The sequence below is a fragment of the Panthera onca genome, chromosome E1, assembly GCF_046562875.1.
Source record: "Panthera onca isolate mPanOnc1 chromosome E1, mPanOnc1 haplotype 2, whole genome shotgun sequence".
NCBI classification, from domain to species: domain Eukaryota; kingdom Metazoa; phylum Chordata; class Mammalia; order Carnivora; family Felidae; genus Panthera; species Panthera onca.
The window spans coordinates 52,606,318-52,624,776 of NC_138352.1; positions in this window are offsets into that span (position 1 = coordinate 52,606,318).

Sequence of the window (18,459 nt, forward strand, 5' to 3'; positions counted from 1 at the left end):
ACGTTACGGGCCAGAGAGGGTGCTGGGAGGTTCGCTCCTTCTGGTGAGGCTAGTGAGCGCCATTTTAGAATTGGGCAGAAAGTAGCACGGCGGTAGAAACCCGGGCCGGCCATGTTTAGTCAGGGGCTTGGCACCTTTTGTGGACGTGGGCAGCCATTCTTGTTTGGGGCTGAAGCCTGACAATTGAAGTTAACGGTTCTCATCTTTACCTTGGGCAAAATTTCCCTTCCCGTTCGTTTTAATTTCTGAAGTGGAGGAAGGAAACCCCCAGAATCCATCAGGTGGCTGAGGTTTAACCCCTTGGTTGCCTGGTTGACCAAAGGACGTTTCCGTTTATCCTTTAAACTCAACGTTGGGAAGGGATATTTTGCCCAAGAAATTGCATCTTAAAAGCCATCCTGTGTCTCAAAGTGATGGGAACGGGGGCTTGTAAAAGGAACTGAAGGGTAGCGTCCATCATCAGGAAGTTTGTTGTCTGGTAGAGGAGACATTGTCCTTGCCCGTAGCGAACAGCAAGTAAGTTAGTTAGTCGTTCAGGTCGCGGAAAGAGGCAGAACCATTCTCCAGAGGCTGTAGCTACAGAGAATTCCCACATTCGCTCTATGGTGAGCGCCCATCTCCTTCCCCCATTCTGTGTGGGTTTGAGAGCCCTGGGTGGCTCGCGGGGGTGGGGGCGGGTGCTGGTGCGGTAGCGAGAGTCGGAGAAGCAGTGATCCCCACTTAGCCCAAGTTAACTCTGGAAATCTAGATGCTTGAGCCAGGAGTTGGAGGAGGGAAGAAGAGGAAGGAATATTTTTAGTAAAGCTGGAGCTTAACAAAAAAAAAAAGGCATGGATATTTAAATAATAATAATAATAATAATAATAATAATAATAATAATAATAGTAATAGGCCTGTCTTGAGAGGAAGGAAGAGTTGGTCAAGGATGTAAGGCTAGGAGAAGAGCAATTTAAAAAGGCTGGCAAATGGAGAGCAGGCTTTGAGGATGTAATCTCTCTGGAGGAAATGCTTTGAGAGGACCAAAGATTGGCGAAGAGCGACCGGGTGGAATCCAGGCATACTCAGTCATTAAGTTAGGCTCCTGGACCCCAGTTTCACCTGAGGCCAAGTAAGACGGAGTTTTCCCCCTGGAGCAGAGCTAAAGAACAAAGCAGCCGAAGGTAAACATCTGACTGATGCGCTAAACAGAGAACTAGGAAGAGTTAAAGTTCCAGACCCTTAGCCAACACTCTCCTGCGGGGGGGGGGGGGGGGGGGGGGGGGCATTCTGGACCGGTGGTAATACAGGCAGCTTTCAGTATTTAGTATCTAGCTTCTAGTGTTTAGTATAAATACCTCTGAATAACCTGCTTTAGGTTGAACTGGACATAAGAACTTGTTGGAGCTCTTAATGCTAAAAGCACATCTCAGTTTTGTGTGTCATCCCTAATAGTGCCCAAACGGTTCTCTATGCACAGGAAATGCTTGCTAGTCAATCAAATCATGTTTACCCTTTCACAGTCTCTGAATGGATAGCCCTCAAAGATGGTGAAATATCCCTCCCTGGAAATTAGCACTTTAGAAGATCTTATCCTGACGTAACCACTCGGCATACGAACACCAGCATTACGAATGTTCAACATTAATCTCTTACGCTGGATTCTCCAACACTGCAGCTGACATGAAAAAATGTACAGTTTCATTTAGACATGGTTCTTATCCTTGGAAAATGTGCACTCTGGAAAAAAGGTGAAAAAAAACTAACATCAATAGGATAGAAAGACGGTCCTAAGGAAAATGTATACTTAAAGCGGAATGGGTAGGCGTATTTAGAAGGGGGAAGAGAGAACCCTAAAAGCTCCTTTTTCTTCCTTTCTTTTTCTGAATTAAATATAATCTTTACTTTGAGGGTCATTTTTCATCGTGGCACAATTGGCTTTTGAAGCAGGGACTGATGCTGGGTTTCAGAGTCTCTTGACTAAGTTGCCCCCTGCCCATCCTCATCCACCAGACTTAACGTGGGTAGCTCCACTGGTTTTCCTGCCTTTACACAGGCTTTTCCTCCTGCCTGGATGCCTCTCCCAACTTTCTTTAAAACTTATTTCTTCCAGGGTGCCCGGGTGGCTCAGTAGGTTAAGCGTCCGGCTTCAGCTCAGGTCATGATCTCACAGTTTGTGAGTTCGAGCCCCGTGTCGGGCTCCGTGCTGACAGCTCAGAGCCTGGAGCCTGCTTCGGATTCTGTGTCTTCCCCTCTCTGTCCCTCCCCCGCTCATGCTCTGTGTGTGTGTGTCTCTCTCTCTCAAAAACAAATAAACACTAAAAAATTTACTTTCTTCAGAAAGTCTTTCCTGATTTATTCATTCTAAGGTAGTAAGGCACCGTGATATGGTATTTTGCACTTACTGCTATATTTACACTTTTCCTTATACAACTTGGTAGATGTCCTGTTCCCCTTTCTCCTTTCCAAACAGATAATAGGAACATAACTCCTATTTATTTCGCTCATCAGCTCTCCTAGTGTCCAGCACAGGGCTCTGATGTCAGATCTGGCTTTGAATTTCAGCCCTGCCACTTTCTCGCTGGGGTGCTCTCGGACAAGTTTTCGAATTTGTGCCTCGGTTTTCTTATCTGTGAAATGGAGATGCCAATAGCCGCCCCCACAAGGCTGTTGTAAGGCTCAAAAGAGGTGATTGTGGTAAAGCGCTTAGCAAAGTTCCTGACCAGAGTAAGTGCTCAATAAATGGCCATTGTTACTGACATTTATAATTCCAGTCACCCTAGTCATGGCTGGCATCCTAATGTTTGTGAATGTGGGCATGGTCTAATGATTGCTTATGTCTGTTCAACCTCACTTCAGCTCAAGGAACACAGAGTGGGGGGCGGGGGGGCACCTGGGTGGCTCAGTCAGTTGAGCGTCCGACTTCTGCCCAGGTCATGATCTTGTGGTTGGAGTTCGAGCCCCGCGTCGGGCTCTGTACTGACAGCTCAGAGCCCGGAGCCTGCTTCGGAATCTGTGACTCCCTCTCTCTCTCTCTCTCTCTCTCTCTCTGCCCCTCCCCTGCTGATGCTCTGTCTCTCAAAGACTAAATAAATGTAGGGGCGCCTGGGTGGCTCAGTTGGTTGGGCGACCGACTTCAGCTCAGGTCACGGTCTCACAGTTCTTGAGTTTGAGCCCTGCATCGGGCTCTGTGCTGACAGCTCAGAGCCTGGAGCCTGCTTTAGATTCTGTGTCTCCCCTCTCTCTGCCCCTCCCCTGCTCATGCTCTGTGTATCTCTGCCTCTCAATAATAAACATTAAAAAAATTTTTTAAAAACCTAAATAAACGTAAAAAAACTAAAAAAAAAAAAAAAGGTTCTCTGTCTCTCACATCTGTGTTGGGGTGCTTGGGTGGCTCAGTTGGTTAAACATCAGACTCTATGATAACTTACCCTGAGTTGAAGAGGAACAGAGCAAGGTCAGAAGTGGGGGTAGTCTTTTGTGTATGTTCTTGTGCATTTTCTTTCTTGTGTCTGTATCTTGTCTCAGTCACATTTGTAAGCTCTTTAAAAGATTCCTCAACTTCCTTGGGGCACCTGGGTGGCTCAGTCGGTTGAGCATCTGACTTCGGCTCAGGTCAAGATCTCGCATTCGTGGGTTCGAGCCCCCTATCGGGCTCTGTACTGACAGCTCGGAGCCTGGAGCCTGCTTGGGATTCTGTGCCTCCCTCTCTCTCTCTTTCTCTCTCTGACCCTCCCCTGCTTGTGCTCTGTCTCTCTCTGTCTCTCAAAAAGTAAAATAAAATGTTAAAAAAAAAAGTCCCTCAACTTCCTTTAAAATGCTCCCTTGTCAGTAAAATGATAGGTACCATATTTCAGATGCAAAGTGTGGTTGGTGGTTGTCTCCTTCCAAGGCCTGGGAGCTCCTGGAGGTTGGGAGCCTTGCCTGGCTGGCTACACCGTCTCCAGCTTCTCCCTTGCTGCCTGACATCTTAAAGGGCCCAGTAAATGCAGTGGCGACTGCCAAGTGTTGGCTCAGTCAGGAACCAGACACCCTCTCTCCTCTTAAACCTGCTTTTTGACCAGTGATGGGTCTAGGAAGGGTTAGAAACAGCGGTGTCCTCTGCGTGCAGAAAGCTGACCTGCAAGGTGGAGAAGCATGCCTTGGCCATTTTAGCGGCGAGGGTAGCCAGGCCAGTCTCGTAACTTCTAAGTAGAGGTATTGGCTTAGTCTCTATCCCTTTGGGAGAAGCTCAGAGGCTGCTGATGTGACCATAATTCATATTAAAATATTTTTGTGTACAGCTGCCTTAAAAATGGAGTCAGCGCAGTCACGAATGGTCATGTCTTTCTTACTCTTCTTGGAGGTGGCCTGGAACTTCTCTTACCTTCTTGGCCACTTGGGAATTTGGTTCTTGTATCCCCCTTAGCCACCACCCCTCCCCAACCCCACCCTGGGGGAAGGTATTGGACAGATCCCAGCAGGCTCAGGCATAGCTCCCCGCCTCTGCAGCTGGGGTTATAAATAACCAACAAAACTAAACAGTCAAATAACCACATTTTGAAAATGGCTTTAAAAAAAAAAATCACCCTAATCTTGATTCCATAGTACTTCTCCCACCCTTGCCCTTCATCACCCGCCTTCTCTACTTATCTACCTCCCTTCCCTAATCCAATCTCCCTCGGGAAGTCCATCTGCCCACAAAGCCTGCCTGTGATAAAGACATCCTTTTCCACATTTGACAAGGCCAAAGCCCTCCAGGGGTGTAGTTATAGTTACAAGGTGTTGTTATGGCAGCGGAGGCCTCAGGGCAACATATGTTCCTGGGTGGTAATTGGGTTTGCTCTAACAGACTGTCTCTCCCTGGGTTCTCCGTGCCCAAATTCACTTATCAAGAAGACCAGGGAATTGTCATTATGGATAGGACTTCTTTTTTTTTTTTTTTTTTTTTTGAGTAAGCTCCGCCCACCTTGAGGGCTTGAACTCACAACCTGGAGATCAGGAGTCACATGCTCTACTGACTGAGCCAGCCCGGCGCCCCGCCTTCATTTTTTTATTCGAGCGAAACCTAGTTCCTGTTTATTCCCCAGGATGGAACATACCCAACGATCCTGGGTTGAGACTTTTTGGACTGCAGGCATTTTCGAGTACCCATTCAACCAATATTTACTGAGCATCTGATAAGTGCTAGGCTCGGACTGGGAGCTGAGTGCACACTGTGGATAAACGGACATGGTCCTTCCCCTCCCAGAGCAGACAATGCAGGACAAGTGCGTATAGAGGGGGCTGGGAGAGTATGACTTTCGAGAATAAGACATCTTAATCTCACTGCTGCCCCCAAGCTGCTTTTATTTATTTATTTTTCTTTTGGCAGGGTGCGGTTCAGTTTCTCTCCACAGGCACACGCTTTATTACTGTGCACATTTTTTTCATAGATGCACTCAGAGTTTACATGAAATTTCACATTTTCTTAGTATTCTCAACATTCGCCATGTGTCTCTATGGCCTTCATAACTGTAATTATAATTGCTGGGTGATGTCGCTCTGGTACTGTGACATCAAGTGCTCATTCTGGGGCGCCTGGGGGGGGCTTGGTTGAGCGTCCGATTCTTGATTTCGGCTCAGGTCGTGATCCCAGGGTTGTGGGATCGAGCCCCATGTTGGGCTCTGAGCTGAGCGTGGAGCCTGCTTGAGATTTTTCTCTCTCCTTCTGCCCCTCCCTACTGCGCGCCCGCTCCCTCTCTACCTCAAATTAAAAAATAAAAAATGTGCTCATTCCTCTATTCGAGATTATTGAGGGTCTTTTGTCAGATAACGCTGTAGCGAGCGTCTGCATGCCTCCATAGGTCTGTCCTGTTACTATGTCTACCCTTTATTTATTGCTTTATTTCTTTCCGCAAACTGGGGAAACACTTGCCCAAATTTAAAGTGTCACCATCATTGTGTGAGGGTGCCAATTTTAAGAGATGGTTCCCAGAAGTGATTAAGTGTTACCATTTAATAAGATCTTGCCATTTTTTTAAAGATCGTGTTATTTCGTCAGAACAAAAACTGTGCCTCCAATGTGCTTTTTAAAATTTATTTTTTTTTATTTTTTTAAATGTTTATTTATTTAATTTTTTTTTTAATTTATTTTTGAGACAGAGAGAGACAGAGCCTGAGCAGGGGAGGGGCAGAGAGAGGGGGAGACACAGAATCCGAAGCAGGATCCAGGCTCTGAGCTGTCGGCACAGAGCCCGACGTGGGGCTCGAACTCACGGAGCATGAGATCATGACCTGAGCTGAAGTCGGACGCTCAACCAACTGAGCCACCCAGGCGCCCCTAAATGTTTATTTATTTTAAAAATGTTAATTTTTGAGAGAGAGAGAGAGAATAAGTGGGGGAGGAGCAGGGCGGGGGGCATAGAAACTGAAGCAGGCTCCAGGCTTTGAGCTGTCAGCACAGAGCCCCATGCGGGTCTTGAACTCATTAACTGTGAGATCATGACCTGAGCTGAAGTCAGACGCTTAACTGACTGAACCACCTGGGCGCCCCTATTTAGTTTTTTTTTTTTTTTTTGAGAGAGAGAGAGCATGCGCACCTGCACTAGCAGGGGAGGGGACCGGGGGGGGGGGGAGGGGGGGAGAGAGAGAGAGAGAGAGAGAGAGAGAGAGAGAGAGAGAGAGAATCTTAAGCAGGCTCCACGTTCAACGTGAAGCCTGACACGGGGCTCAATCCCACAACCCTGAGCGGAAATCAAGAGCCAGACTGGCTGAGCCACCCAGGCACCCCTCCAATGTGCTTTTGATTTTTATTTCTGGTTAGGATATACGTCAGTCTTCCATGTGTCCCTTTACCAGTTCTGTTTCCTCTTCCATGAAATCCCACTCATTACTCATTTCCCTACTGAGGCCTTGATGATTTTTTCTTTCTTTTTTTAATGTTTATTTTATTTACTTTTGAGACAGGGAGAGAGGCAGTGAGCGAGAGCACAAAGCGGGGAGGGGCAGAGAGAGGGAGAGAGAGAATCCCAAGCAGGCTCCACACTGTCAGCGCAGAGCCCAGGGCAGGGCTCGGTCCCACAGATCACGAGATCACGACCTGAGCCGAAATCAAGAGTCGGGCGCTTAACCGACTGAGCCACCCAGGCGCCCCTTGATGACTTTCTTTTTAAGTCCGAACGAGGTATAGACAGGTAGACAGACAGATGCCTCGTGCGAGCCACATCCGGTTACAGAGTCAGTTGTGTCAAGAACGCAGACCGTTCGCTTCGTAATCCTTGATCCAGTACTTTCTCCTGCTCTGCTCTGGCTTCCCAGTTACCTCTAGGAGCCAACTCTTAGTCAAGTATGCGTGCTGTTGAGAGAGAATGACACGGTGAACAGAGTATGCAGGTGACAGGAGTTAAAGCAGTGAGGAGGCAGACTCTGTTTTATCTCAGCAAGAGTCAAGGAGCCACTTTAAAACTACAGTCCCTCTTAGCCAACTACAGGAACCTTGAAGACGGTTCTGTAGACGACATTTTCCCAGTGACTTAGGAGAAACTGAGTCCCAGGGAAAAACATTTCCCAAACCAGTCAAACTTCAGGAGGATGAAAACTGACCCTGAATTTTGCCATGCATAAACTGTGGGTCGTTTTATTTTGTTGGGAGATGCTTTCCCAGGAATGGGGGCTCGGAATGGGTCCCTCTGAGTCATTTACACATGCTTACCCAGCCTCCCTTGTGACTAACTGTACCCAAATGTGAATCAGCTGGCCGAAGCGAGGGATGGAAACCGCGACTAGAAAGAACATTTCTGCATTTAAGGCAAGGCAGCACGTACATGGTCCAACGTGTCTTGCTCTAACCAATATCAGAGGCTTAGGATGATTTGTCTTCCTAGACCAGAAATTGCTTGAGGATGAGTGGGCATCTGGTCATTTGCTTACCTGCCTAGCCTTGCCAGTAGATGTCACTACACCAAACCACATTCTCCGAATAAAGGACAAGAAGGAAGGAAGGAGAGGCCTTCAGAAAGGCTAAGTCCAATCACCATGACCCTCTTCTCCCATGACTTCCAGGAGGAAAACTTCCCGTGGAGAACTATCAAGGATGTGTAAATATACACGGTTCCAGACAGTACAGATGCCTGAACTCAGCAGGTCAAGACCCCAGGTTCTAGGCAGTCAGAGTTCTTATCCAGGGGCCTTCCCCAGATCAGGTGGGAAGAACAGCTGTACAGGAAGGGTGGCGGGGTGAGCAGGCCATTTAAATGGGGGTAGGTATACCTGATAGAGTTATCTAGGAACAAGAGCCATAGTCTTGGGGCTGTTCCAAGCCTCACTGTGCAGCTGATAGCTCAGGCAAAGCACTCCACCCACCCTCCACCCCTGCTCCTCTGTCCACAGGAGCAGGGGCCATCCCTTGCCTGAGGGCTGCCAGGCTGGGGCTGGCTTATCAGTCCTGCGCCTCCCCAGTGCCAGGCAAACACAGCCACACCATGCCAGGACACCGGGAATGTTCTTAGGAGTTCAGACCATCGTTACTGTTCTCCTTCAAGACAAGTAGAAGCAGCATTAGTAAGCTGGGGAAAAGAGCCACCCTTCCGGAGATTTTTGCCTCATGTGCTGCTCTAGAATTAACGACTGGCATCCTTACCTAGCCCGTAGTGTCCTGTACGGTCTTTCTTCCATTTATCCCACACAACCTCATTCTCTGTGCTGTATGTAGCCTCACTGGCCTGCCTACAGTTCCACTGGAGCACGCTGGTCCCTTCAACCTCAGGACCTTTGCACTTTACTCGCAATGTTCTCCCTCATACCCTTCTACCTACCTCCATACTCCTTCAGATCTCGGGTCAAATGTCGTTTCCTCAGGGAACCCTTTCCAGACTAGATCCAGGCCCCCATTTCGACATTCTGAGGCACCCTGTACATTTCTTCGCGGCCCTCGGTCTCAAGTTTGTAATTGTGTGTTTATTTTGGTGCCTTTCGGATTCTTTATCTTCTATCCCCATAACACACACCCCAGACTTAAGGCTCCGTGAGGGGAGTGTCCGTTTTACCTACCATTGCAACCTCAGTTCCTAGCACAGTACCTACCGTGGTGCTTAGTGGGCACTCAGTGACTCCTGGAGGTTTGAAAGAATGGCAAACAGACCAATGAAGGAAGTCAGAAAACATAGTGTTGCTCGCGTGCACACATTCATATAGCATTTGTCTACAAAGGACAGTGCCTGATTCTGGTCACTCAGCTCCCAAGGGAGACCTGTCAGAGTCCAGAGAAAGTCATGCAAATTAGCAACGGAAAAGTGGAGACAAACTTTAAGTATGAAACAAACTTTAAAAGACTGGAAAGACGGAGGCTGAGGGTCTGAGCCACGCGTGCGAAAACGGAAAGGGGTCAGATGCCAGTTTGATTACCAAATCCCCAAAGGTCAGCACAAAGGAAAACCTCTTGAAAACTAGACTGTGGACTCCCCCAGAGAAACGAACCGTGTGTGTTGTTCATCTCTATATCCCTAGCACCTAGTGGGATGCCTGGCACATAGTAGGAGCTCAAGAAAACGCCTGTTGAGCTATTTTGTTGTTAAAGCTTAAAGGCGGGTAGTCTTGGGTCAGGGGATAGGGTAGTAGGCAGTCATTCACTTGGGAAACCCCAAAGGCCGAATGAAAGAATGAAAGAAAGAAAGAGAAGTATGAATAGGGCCAAGAAGGGTTCCTTTACATGTATAGACAATAGCTATACAATAGACTGTTTCAGGGACATTAGGGCTATTCAAGGCCCATCCCTTGACCTTTTGAGATCATACTTATGAAGGGTAATTTACCAGGCGCTCTCACAAAATGCATCTTCTTTCCACCAGCAAGGGCCAAACTCTAAACTATAGAAAGCACGGGCCTCACCCTGCCTCACGTTGTTATCTCCTTCAGTGCCCTCCAGACTCTTGGGCACATGCCCTGTTGGTCCCCTGGGCATATTCTACTCTGGTGTTTCGCCAGCGAAGGGAAAATCCCAGAAGGTGGTGCCCTTCAGTCAGAAGTAAAAATGGCTGCATCTCTCAGGGCAACCAAAGCCTGGGCCTGGTATTCCTGAGCCCACAGCAGGGAGGCCATTAGCCCCTGTCCCAAGAATCCCTGCGACCAGCATCTCTGGCATTTAGCCTTCCATCCCTGGCACTTAACCCCCTGGCCCCTTAAGCAGGGACATTTCAAATAGTTTTTCTTGGAGCCGTGGAGGGTTCAAAAGAATTCTTATGCATTAAAAAAAATAAATCCTCCCAAAACAGCCATTGAGCTGCTCTGCCTCACTTATTTCTTCCCTCGCCCAGCAGTGGGAGGCTTACAGGAAAGGCTAAAGCGTTGGACGTATGTCCATTAGACTCATTCCAGCCAGTTGCACGCGTCTCATCCCAGATGGTACCCGAGTCTTAGGGCCCAGGAGGGGTATCTTGAAACCGAAGGCACATATATCAGGTAAATACTTTTGACTCTTGTCAATGGTGTGCTGACGCGTCACGGTGGCAACTAGTCCCGGGGGCTTCCCCTCTCTGCACCCCACCCCCTGCCCACCTTCCAGCAGCCCATAAATCACTGAGTATTAAATACTGTCCAGAGGACCCTTTTTACCCCACCTCTCTCGGGGGCTCCCTGCCAGGCAGAAGTTTACAGCAAACTAAGCAGGGAGAAAAGAAAATGGGCAACGGGCAACGGTGCTCATCATTTATCAGCCAAACACACGCTTCCCCACCGAGCTGTCGGACAGGCCGGGCAAGCGGTGTAGCCGGTGTGTTGTGGCCGTGGAGAGCACAATCCAGCAAGGGTGCAATTTATTTTGTTCCCCCACCCCAGAGATGGGGAGACAGAGTCCCAGGGGCGAGTCCCTTTCGTTTTTGATTACGGTGGTTTCAGAATTCAAGCACACTTTTTTGGTCCTGGATCAATTCTTTTTTTTTTTTTTTCTTTCTTTTACTTTATTTATTTTGAAGAGAGAGAGACAGGGACAGAGCACGAGAGTGGGGAAGGGGCAGAGAGAGAAGGAGGGAAAGAGAATCCCAAGCAGGCTCTGCACTGTCAGCATGGAGCCCAACGTGGGGCTCAAACTCACGCACAGTGAGATCATGACCTGAGCCGAAACCAAGAGTCCACTCTTAACCATCAGAGCCACGCAGGCATCCGGGTCCCGGATCAATTACCAGGACCTCCTTCCCACCCTCCTCTGGTGAGGCTTCCATAGGGCCTCCTCTTGTCACCTCTCTTTTGACCCCACAAAGAGCTTTCTCACTTTACCTGCCACACTACAGAAATTTCTTAAGAGTCTTGGCTCTGGAGCTCTGGAGGCCTTGATCAGAGAGCAATGCTGCCCTTCTACCCCCTTTCATTTTCTCCCATTTCTCCAAATGGAAACCCCCCAGCTTCCCCATCTCTCTCCCCTCCTCCAAGCTGGGAAGCTCGGAGGAAGCAAATGGATTTGATCCTAGGCTAGTCCGCTGAAGGAAAGACACGCTTTTGCCAAGGAGAAGTTCCAAAAAATGTTCAACTCCCACACCAGGAACAGCTGGAACCTGCCAGATTCACCTCCATCATTCCTGAGCACAGCTTCCTGTGATATAAACAAAGGCAGAATTTGAAAGAGTTTAAGGCTGGGGAAGTGACAGGGAGGCAGGGTAGTAGGTGGTCTGACGGGTGGCATGGCTGGTCCGGCCTGTTTTCCTAACTCTGACCTTCAGCCTCTGGGGAAGGGATGGACCTATAGGTCTGTATCCCTCTGACCCCCACCCTCCCAGTGCCCAGTAGCAGGTTATACACACAGTCCTTAAAAGCAGGTGGGCCTGTCACTTTTATCTATATAACTTTCAACCCATTTCCTAACCTCTCGGAGCCTCAGTTTTCCTCCCTGTGAGATGGGGGTGATTATACCTACTATATAGGGTATAATAATGCTGAGAATTAAATGAGATTATGTGTACAGATTACCTAGCCTACAGGAAGCACCCAGTAGGTGGATGTTTTCTTCCATGCTGTGTAGCAGGGTCACATGGCCTTTAGCATCCTGATTATATATCCCTTCCTTCCAGGGGTCCTGATGTTACTGTCTCCACAGGTGGTACAGGCTTCTTGGGCATTTTGAGGAATGCAGGCCCACCACTGGTTCAGGGATCCCAGGATTTTCTATCTGTCCTCGGAAGAATTCAGAGTTGAGTGTACAGGGGCCGAGAAATCGGCAGGGTTGGGTTCTAAACCCTGGCTTGACATTCTAGGCCAACACCCAGGAGATCAAAGAATTGGAAAGAGCTCCTGGGTGGGACTTCCAAGGAAGGTGCCAACTTGTGTGATATTATCAGAGTGGCATGGAAGAAGCAAGGCCGAGCTGCTTCCTACCCCAGCAGAATACAGGATACTTTGTAGACTACCAGGCCTTTGCCCAAGTTGATTGGAAGCAGGGGTCACAAAGGCCACTGGTGGAATGTACTGGAACATTCCAGGCCCTTCCGCTGCACAACAACACAAATCCTCGAGGCTTGGAGCCATCAGGGGCTTCCAGAATTGAGCACAAGTTCCTCACCCTCCATGATGCACAGCAGGAGAAACCATCTACTCTGAACAGAGGGCGATTCTAAGTGCCGTGAGTCACTAAATGGAAGGAGTGTCCATCCAGCCCTTTGGAAGTTTTTCATTAGATAGACTCAGCTGCCAAAGCCATTTTGTTGAGCCAGAGCCATCTTGTGGAATACGTGTGTTGGGTACAGGATATCCACAGGAAAAACCAGGAATAGATACCTAATTCAGTCAGGGCTTGAAGAATTGGACGGGATATAACCGGACTTCACTCTCTGAGTCAGACGCAGGTTTATCATGAAGCTAACGAAACTTTAAGAGTCAGAGCCCCTCATTTGTACAGAACCTTCTAGGGCTTTGTGCCTGGTTCTCTAATGTCTTTACTCTGTAACCGAAAGAGGAACGCCCCAATGACAAGCATCAAGGCCTCACAAAACCTGGAGGCTTCACTCCTTTCGGTCTACAGGACGTTGAGCCCCAACTGAATTTCAAGAGTGATCAGAAACACTCAAGAGGGATCATTTGGAGAAATAATCCATCGCTTAAACAGCCAAGGCTGTTTCACCACTGCTGGCTGCAGTGGCTCACGGTAGTTGCCGGCAAGAAATACCAGAGCAAACGTTTCCCTTTGCTCAGAACTGGGGAGAAGGAAATCAGACTACAGACCGACTTTCCAATCACTCCTTCCTTCCGTTATATTTAGCATACCTTTCACTTGGATTTCATGACACTTGATGCCTGATGTGGAGCATGGTGTGAGGGGCAGGGAGAGGGATTGGATGTGCAATCAGATGGAGAATGTTTAGGGTTTTGTAGCTTATTTGCCCTGGGATGATTGTATTTTTTTTAATTTTTTTTTAACGTTTTTTATTTATTTTTGAGACAGAGAAAGACACAGCATGAACAGGGGAGGGGCAGAGAGAGAGGGAGACACAGAATCCGAAACAGGCTCCAGGCCCTGAGCGGTCAGCACAGAGCCCGACGCGGGGGCCGAACCCACGGACCGTGAGATCATGACCTGAGCCGAAGTCGGACGCTTAACCGACCGAGCCACCCAGGCGCCCCTGGGGTGATTGTATTTTTGAGGCCAACTTGAAGAAGGTACATGGGAAGAGAAGAGGGAAATCTAAAGGGGGTTAAGGGGCACCTGGCTGGGTCAGTCAGTAGAGCGAGCACGTGATGCTCGATCTCAGGGTTGTGAGTTCGAGCCCCATGTTAGGCATAGCAATTACTTTAAAAAAAATAAAAATCTTTAAAAAAAATAAAGAGAGCTGAGACTCCACAGTCTCCTGGGAGTGTACGTAACCCAACCTGTCTTCTCCAAAGGCTTTGATCTCTGAGGAGGTCCGGGTGTGAGGGAAGCAACCTGTTGCCACCAAGGTGCTGCTCTAGAAACCAAACGGTACCCCAAGGCGCCCATGGTCACGTGACACAGCAGCACGCGGCAGAAGTAGAGTTCATTTGAATTCCTTTTTTTAAATGTTTATTTATTTTTGAGGGAGTGCAAGTTGGGGAGGGGCAGAGGACAGAGGATCCGAAGCGGCCTCTGCGCTGACAACAGACAGCCTGATGTGGGGCTCAAACTCATGAACTGGGAGACCGTGGCCTGGGCCAAAGCTGGGCGCCCCACTAACTGAGCCATCCAGGTGCCTCTGGATGAATGAATTCATTTCATTTATTGACAGGCACGACCTGCATGCCGGTCAGAGTGCTGGTGAGGCCATAAGAGTGATGAGTGAGACGCACCTGTTCTCTTTAGGAAACTTCTCTATTTTAGAGAGGAGGACATTTGTAAAAAATGAAAAATGCCAGCCTGGGTGTTCCATAGGCCAAAGAGCCAAATCTTATGTCTCTCATAGTGACCTTTTAGGGAGATCGTGGGGGTAGCGCTGGTTCCCGAGACATTCCCTTAAAAGATTAGCAGGGTTTGGGGCACCTGGGTGGCTCAGGCAGGTAAGTGTCCAACTTCAGCCCAGGTCATGATCTCACAGCTCATGAGTTCGAGCCCCACGTCACGCTCTGTGCTGACAGCTCAGAGCCCGGAGCCTGCTTAGGATTCTATGTCTCCCTCTCTCTCTGCCCTTTCCCCCCTCACGCTCTGTCTCTCTCTCTCTCTCCCTCTCTCAAATATGAATAAACATTAAAAATTTTTTTAAAAAGGTTTAGCAGAGCTGGCACATATCAGAGATCCCTCACTCTTAAACATATCTAACTCCTTTCTTTGGAGACAGCTTGATTGAGGCATAAATTACATACCATCAAATTCACTTATTATATATGTATCATCATGTGATTTTTAGCAAATTTATAGACTCGTGCAACCGTCACCACATTCCAGTTTTAGGTCATTTTATCACACCAAAAAGTTTTACCGTGCTCGTTTTCAGGCAACCCTTGCTCCCTTCCCAGTCCCAGGCAACCACTGATCTGCTTTCTGTCTCTATAAGTTTGCCTTTTCTGGGCTTATAAATGGAATCCCATACTATGTAGTCTTTTGCATCTGGCTGCTTTCACTTAGCATGATGTGTTTGAGGTCTATGCATGCTGCGGCACATATCACTAGGTCGTTCATTTTTATTGCTGAATAGTATTCTATCTAAATTCCCTCAAAAGTCATTTATGTTTTCAGACAACACTAAACAGGATGCAGGAGCCCTGGTCTCCTACCCTGTGTCTGATTTTCTGAGTGGCCTCTGACCACTTGTCTTGGGCATCCGTTTCTCCATCCGTAAAGTGAAAAAAAATCTACTCTGTATTTTCCATGGAGTGCCCCTAGGACCAGCATTCCAAAATGTCGATGTCTCTGATCCCACATTTATTTACCCTCTCCCTGTTTGAAGACTTCCACCATATCCTATGTTGTTAAGGATGAGGAATCTTCATTTTGAAAAAACCTGCCGTTTCGGAGGCAAATCTGATTCCCAGATTGGGGAACGAAGAACGGAGGAGTCAATGTCATCCGGTCCGAAAGAAGGAGAGCGAGCAAGCGAGAGAAGTAAGCCAGAAGACAGGAAGCGGTGGGCCGCAGCATGTCTGATGAAATGTGTCAGACACGGTACCGAAGGTCAAAATCCAGGCCATCTAGTTACCTTGGGAGTAAGAGGGAAGGGATAGAGAGAGAGAGAGAGAGGCCACCAGAGTGGGAGAGGTGTGGAGGGCTGGGATCCCCTCCCTGCTCTCGTTCCCATAACCTCATTCATTCCCTCAACCCTCCTTCCCAACCCCTTTCCAGCCGCTCTGCTCCTTCAGTTCTGACCCCATTTCCTCAGGATCTCGTTCCCTGAGGAGCCGGGCCTGACATTTCAGACAGAGGCTGAGGAAAGGAGGTAGGTCGGAAAGAGACACTGTGTGTCTGCGTCATCTGATTTTCTGTTTTATCATTTTGGAACCCAAAGGCCAGAGACGGAAGCACTTAGACATTTACCTGGAAATTCAGAGACAGTCCCCCAGATACCAAGGAATACGAAGAGCCGTCTATTCCCTGAACAACTGTTACTGAGAATCAGGTTCGGGAGGGTAAAAACGGCGATCTGGAGTTCCCATTCTCATTGGTAACCATGGCAAAAACGCTCAGGGTGAGGGTCAAGGTGTCCTGGAACTAGGGCTGGACACCACCTTCAAAACTAGAACACTTCTCTTGGCTCTGAGGACGCCAGCCTTCTCCTAATTCAGGAATCAGCAGGACAACACCTCCCTGCTGATCCTCGGATCGGCCAGAATTCCCCACAGCCTTTTGCCCACAGTACTCCCTCAGACTCCTGCAACTTTTAAGACTCCAGGCCCTAGGGGGACTGCTCGGAGAGTGGCTGTACCTCTGACTCGCTCCTGTAGGAAAAGTGACTCCCATTCTTTGAGTCCTCGTTTGTTTGTGACAACCGTGGACATCCCCAAAGTAGGTTGGGATCAAGGAACCGAGCATTTGCTGTTGCAGCCCTCTGAGGCAACTAAGTCTCCTACAGAGGAGAAACAATTTATTGATCTGCTTTGCGTAAGTAATCCTCCACTCTTGCTGTTTTTGAGTGCCTGCCTCTGACCGAAAGGCCCTGAAAGCAGGAGCCACATCATGTCTCAATAGGAATAGCGTCTAGCCCAGGACCATTTCGGCATACAGGCCTGCTGGGTTGTGAGTTCCAGGGTAGGGAGCGTGTCTCCGAATATCACGGTCATTCCTTAGTGCCAAGCTCTGTGTCTGGCACGGAGTCGTTGTCTGAATACATTCGTGATGAGTAAATTAATGAAGGACCATCACGTGGACAAGGATGATGGGGGGACAGTCGCAAAGGTTTTGTTTTGTTTTGTTTTTGCAAGCTGGAAGACGCTTTGTAAGGCATCTGCAAGATATGCGTAGCATCACCCAGCCTCCCCAAAGCCATAGTTTCTCTCAGTGGAGGAAAAAGACAAGAGTTTATCTTCAGATGAGGTCTTTATCCTCACCATCAAGCCCGTGCCAGGAGAAGCTATCTGTGATAGAAAAGGGAATAAGAGACAGCTGCTTGGGTGTGATACCTGAGTAAGGAGCGGACGGGGATCTCCTATGCCTGCCTTCTCACTCCTTCAGCTAGGTCAGCTTGAATGTCGTCTGCCAACAACTTATCAAGAAGGACCATGACTCTCTGGCCTCAGAAGATCCAATTCTCCAGCTACACTGTCTCCGCTAGCTCTTCTTCCACTGTCCGGGCCCTCATTTTCTGGTACCTCGGCTTTAGAACAAAAGTTAAACACCACGTCCTTGAGACTGCCCACATTACCCTTCTCTCCAAGGGAAGAGTGCCTCTTCCAATACTGTGCCATTTTATCTTTAGAACAACTCTTCGAGGTTAATGGAGCAGAGGTGATGCTTGCATAGAGAAAGGAAGCCACCTGCCCAAAGTATTTCAAGCTTCCTCATCCCAGGGCTTTAACCTCTAACCCATCCTGTATGGCTCAACCAATAAAAATCACTCATCATCTCCTAAAATTGTCTGAGAATTTACTTGTTGAGGGGTCCAGAAATGGGATATGTTGTCAGGCGAGAACAGATTTCAAGAGACCAACTAGCCATCCTTTGGTTCTTACCATCCTTTGGCTGTTAGGTCAGCCAGTGGTCTAGAAGTTGAGTTGGTTGGGAAAGTACTTGAATTTGGAGCCAAACGACCTGTGATGTAAGTCCCAGGTCTGCCATTTACTGAGTGAATGCTCTTGAACAAGTCATCTAATACCTGTGACTTAGACATTTACCTGGAAACTCAGAGTTAGTCCCCCAGGTACCAAGGAATATCAAGAGCGCTCTATTCTCTGAACAACTGCTACTGAGAGTCAGGCTCAGGTTCGTCCCTGTCAAATAGGGACAAAATGTCTGCATTTTTTTTCCCGCTTTACAGGGGTGTGGTGAAAATTAAATGAGATGATGTATGTGAAAGCTATAAAGTAGTAGGAAAATGTTGATTTGAACATCTCAACCAAATTTGCATCTTTGGAGACGCTTTATGTAAAAGATAAGTAGTAATCCATCTGTGTTCATGAGTTTTACAAGAATAGTTCAACTGCAGAGTCAGGCTGCCTGAGTAACCTTGGGCATGCTATTTCTTTCTGAAACTTCATTGAATCAGAGATGATACCCATCTCACAGGGGTGATAACAAGCATTAAATGAGAGAATGAACACACAGTCCTTAACATGTACCTGACATAGAGAAGGAAACTCAGTGAATGTTAGCTGCTACCATTACTGATTTTGTTAATGGAGATGTGGGACAGGGCGGTTCCATAAGATCTGATAAAAATCTGAGCTAGAAATCAAAAGAACTCACCTTTTTGGCCCTTAGTTTCCTTACTCGCTCCCTAATAAAAATCTATGGTTTTCTTCTTCCAGATTGTCATGAGAATGTAAAAAAAAAAAAAAAAAAAAAAAAAATGATAAAAAGAATATGAAGACTTTGAACTAATTGCAACTGAGGAATATTATAGGTTGCAAGACACTTTTGAAGAAACTGAGTTAAGTTTATAA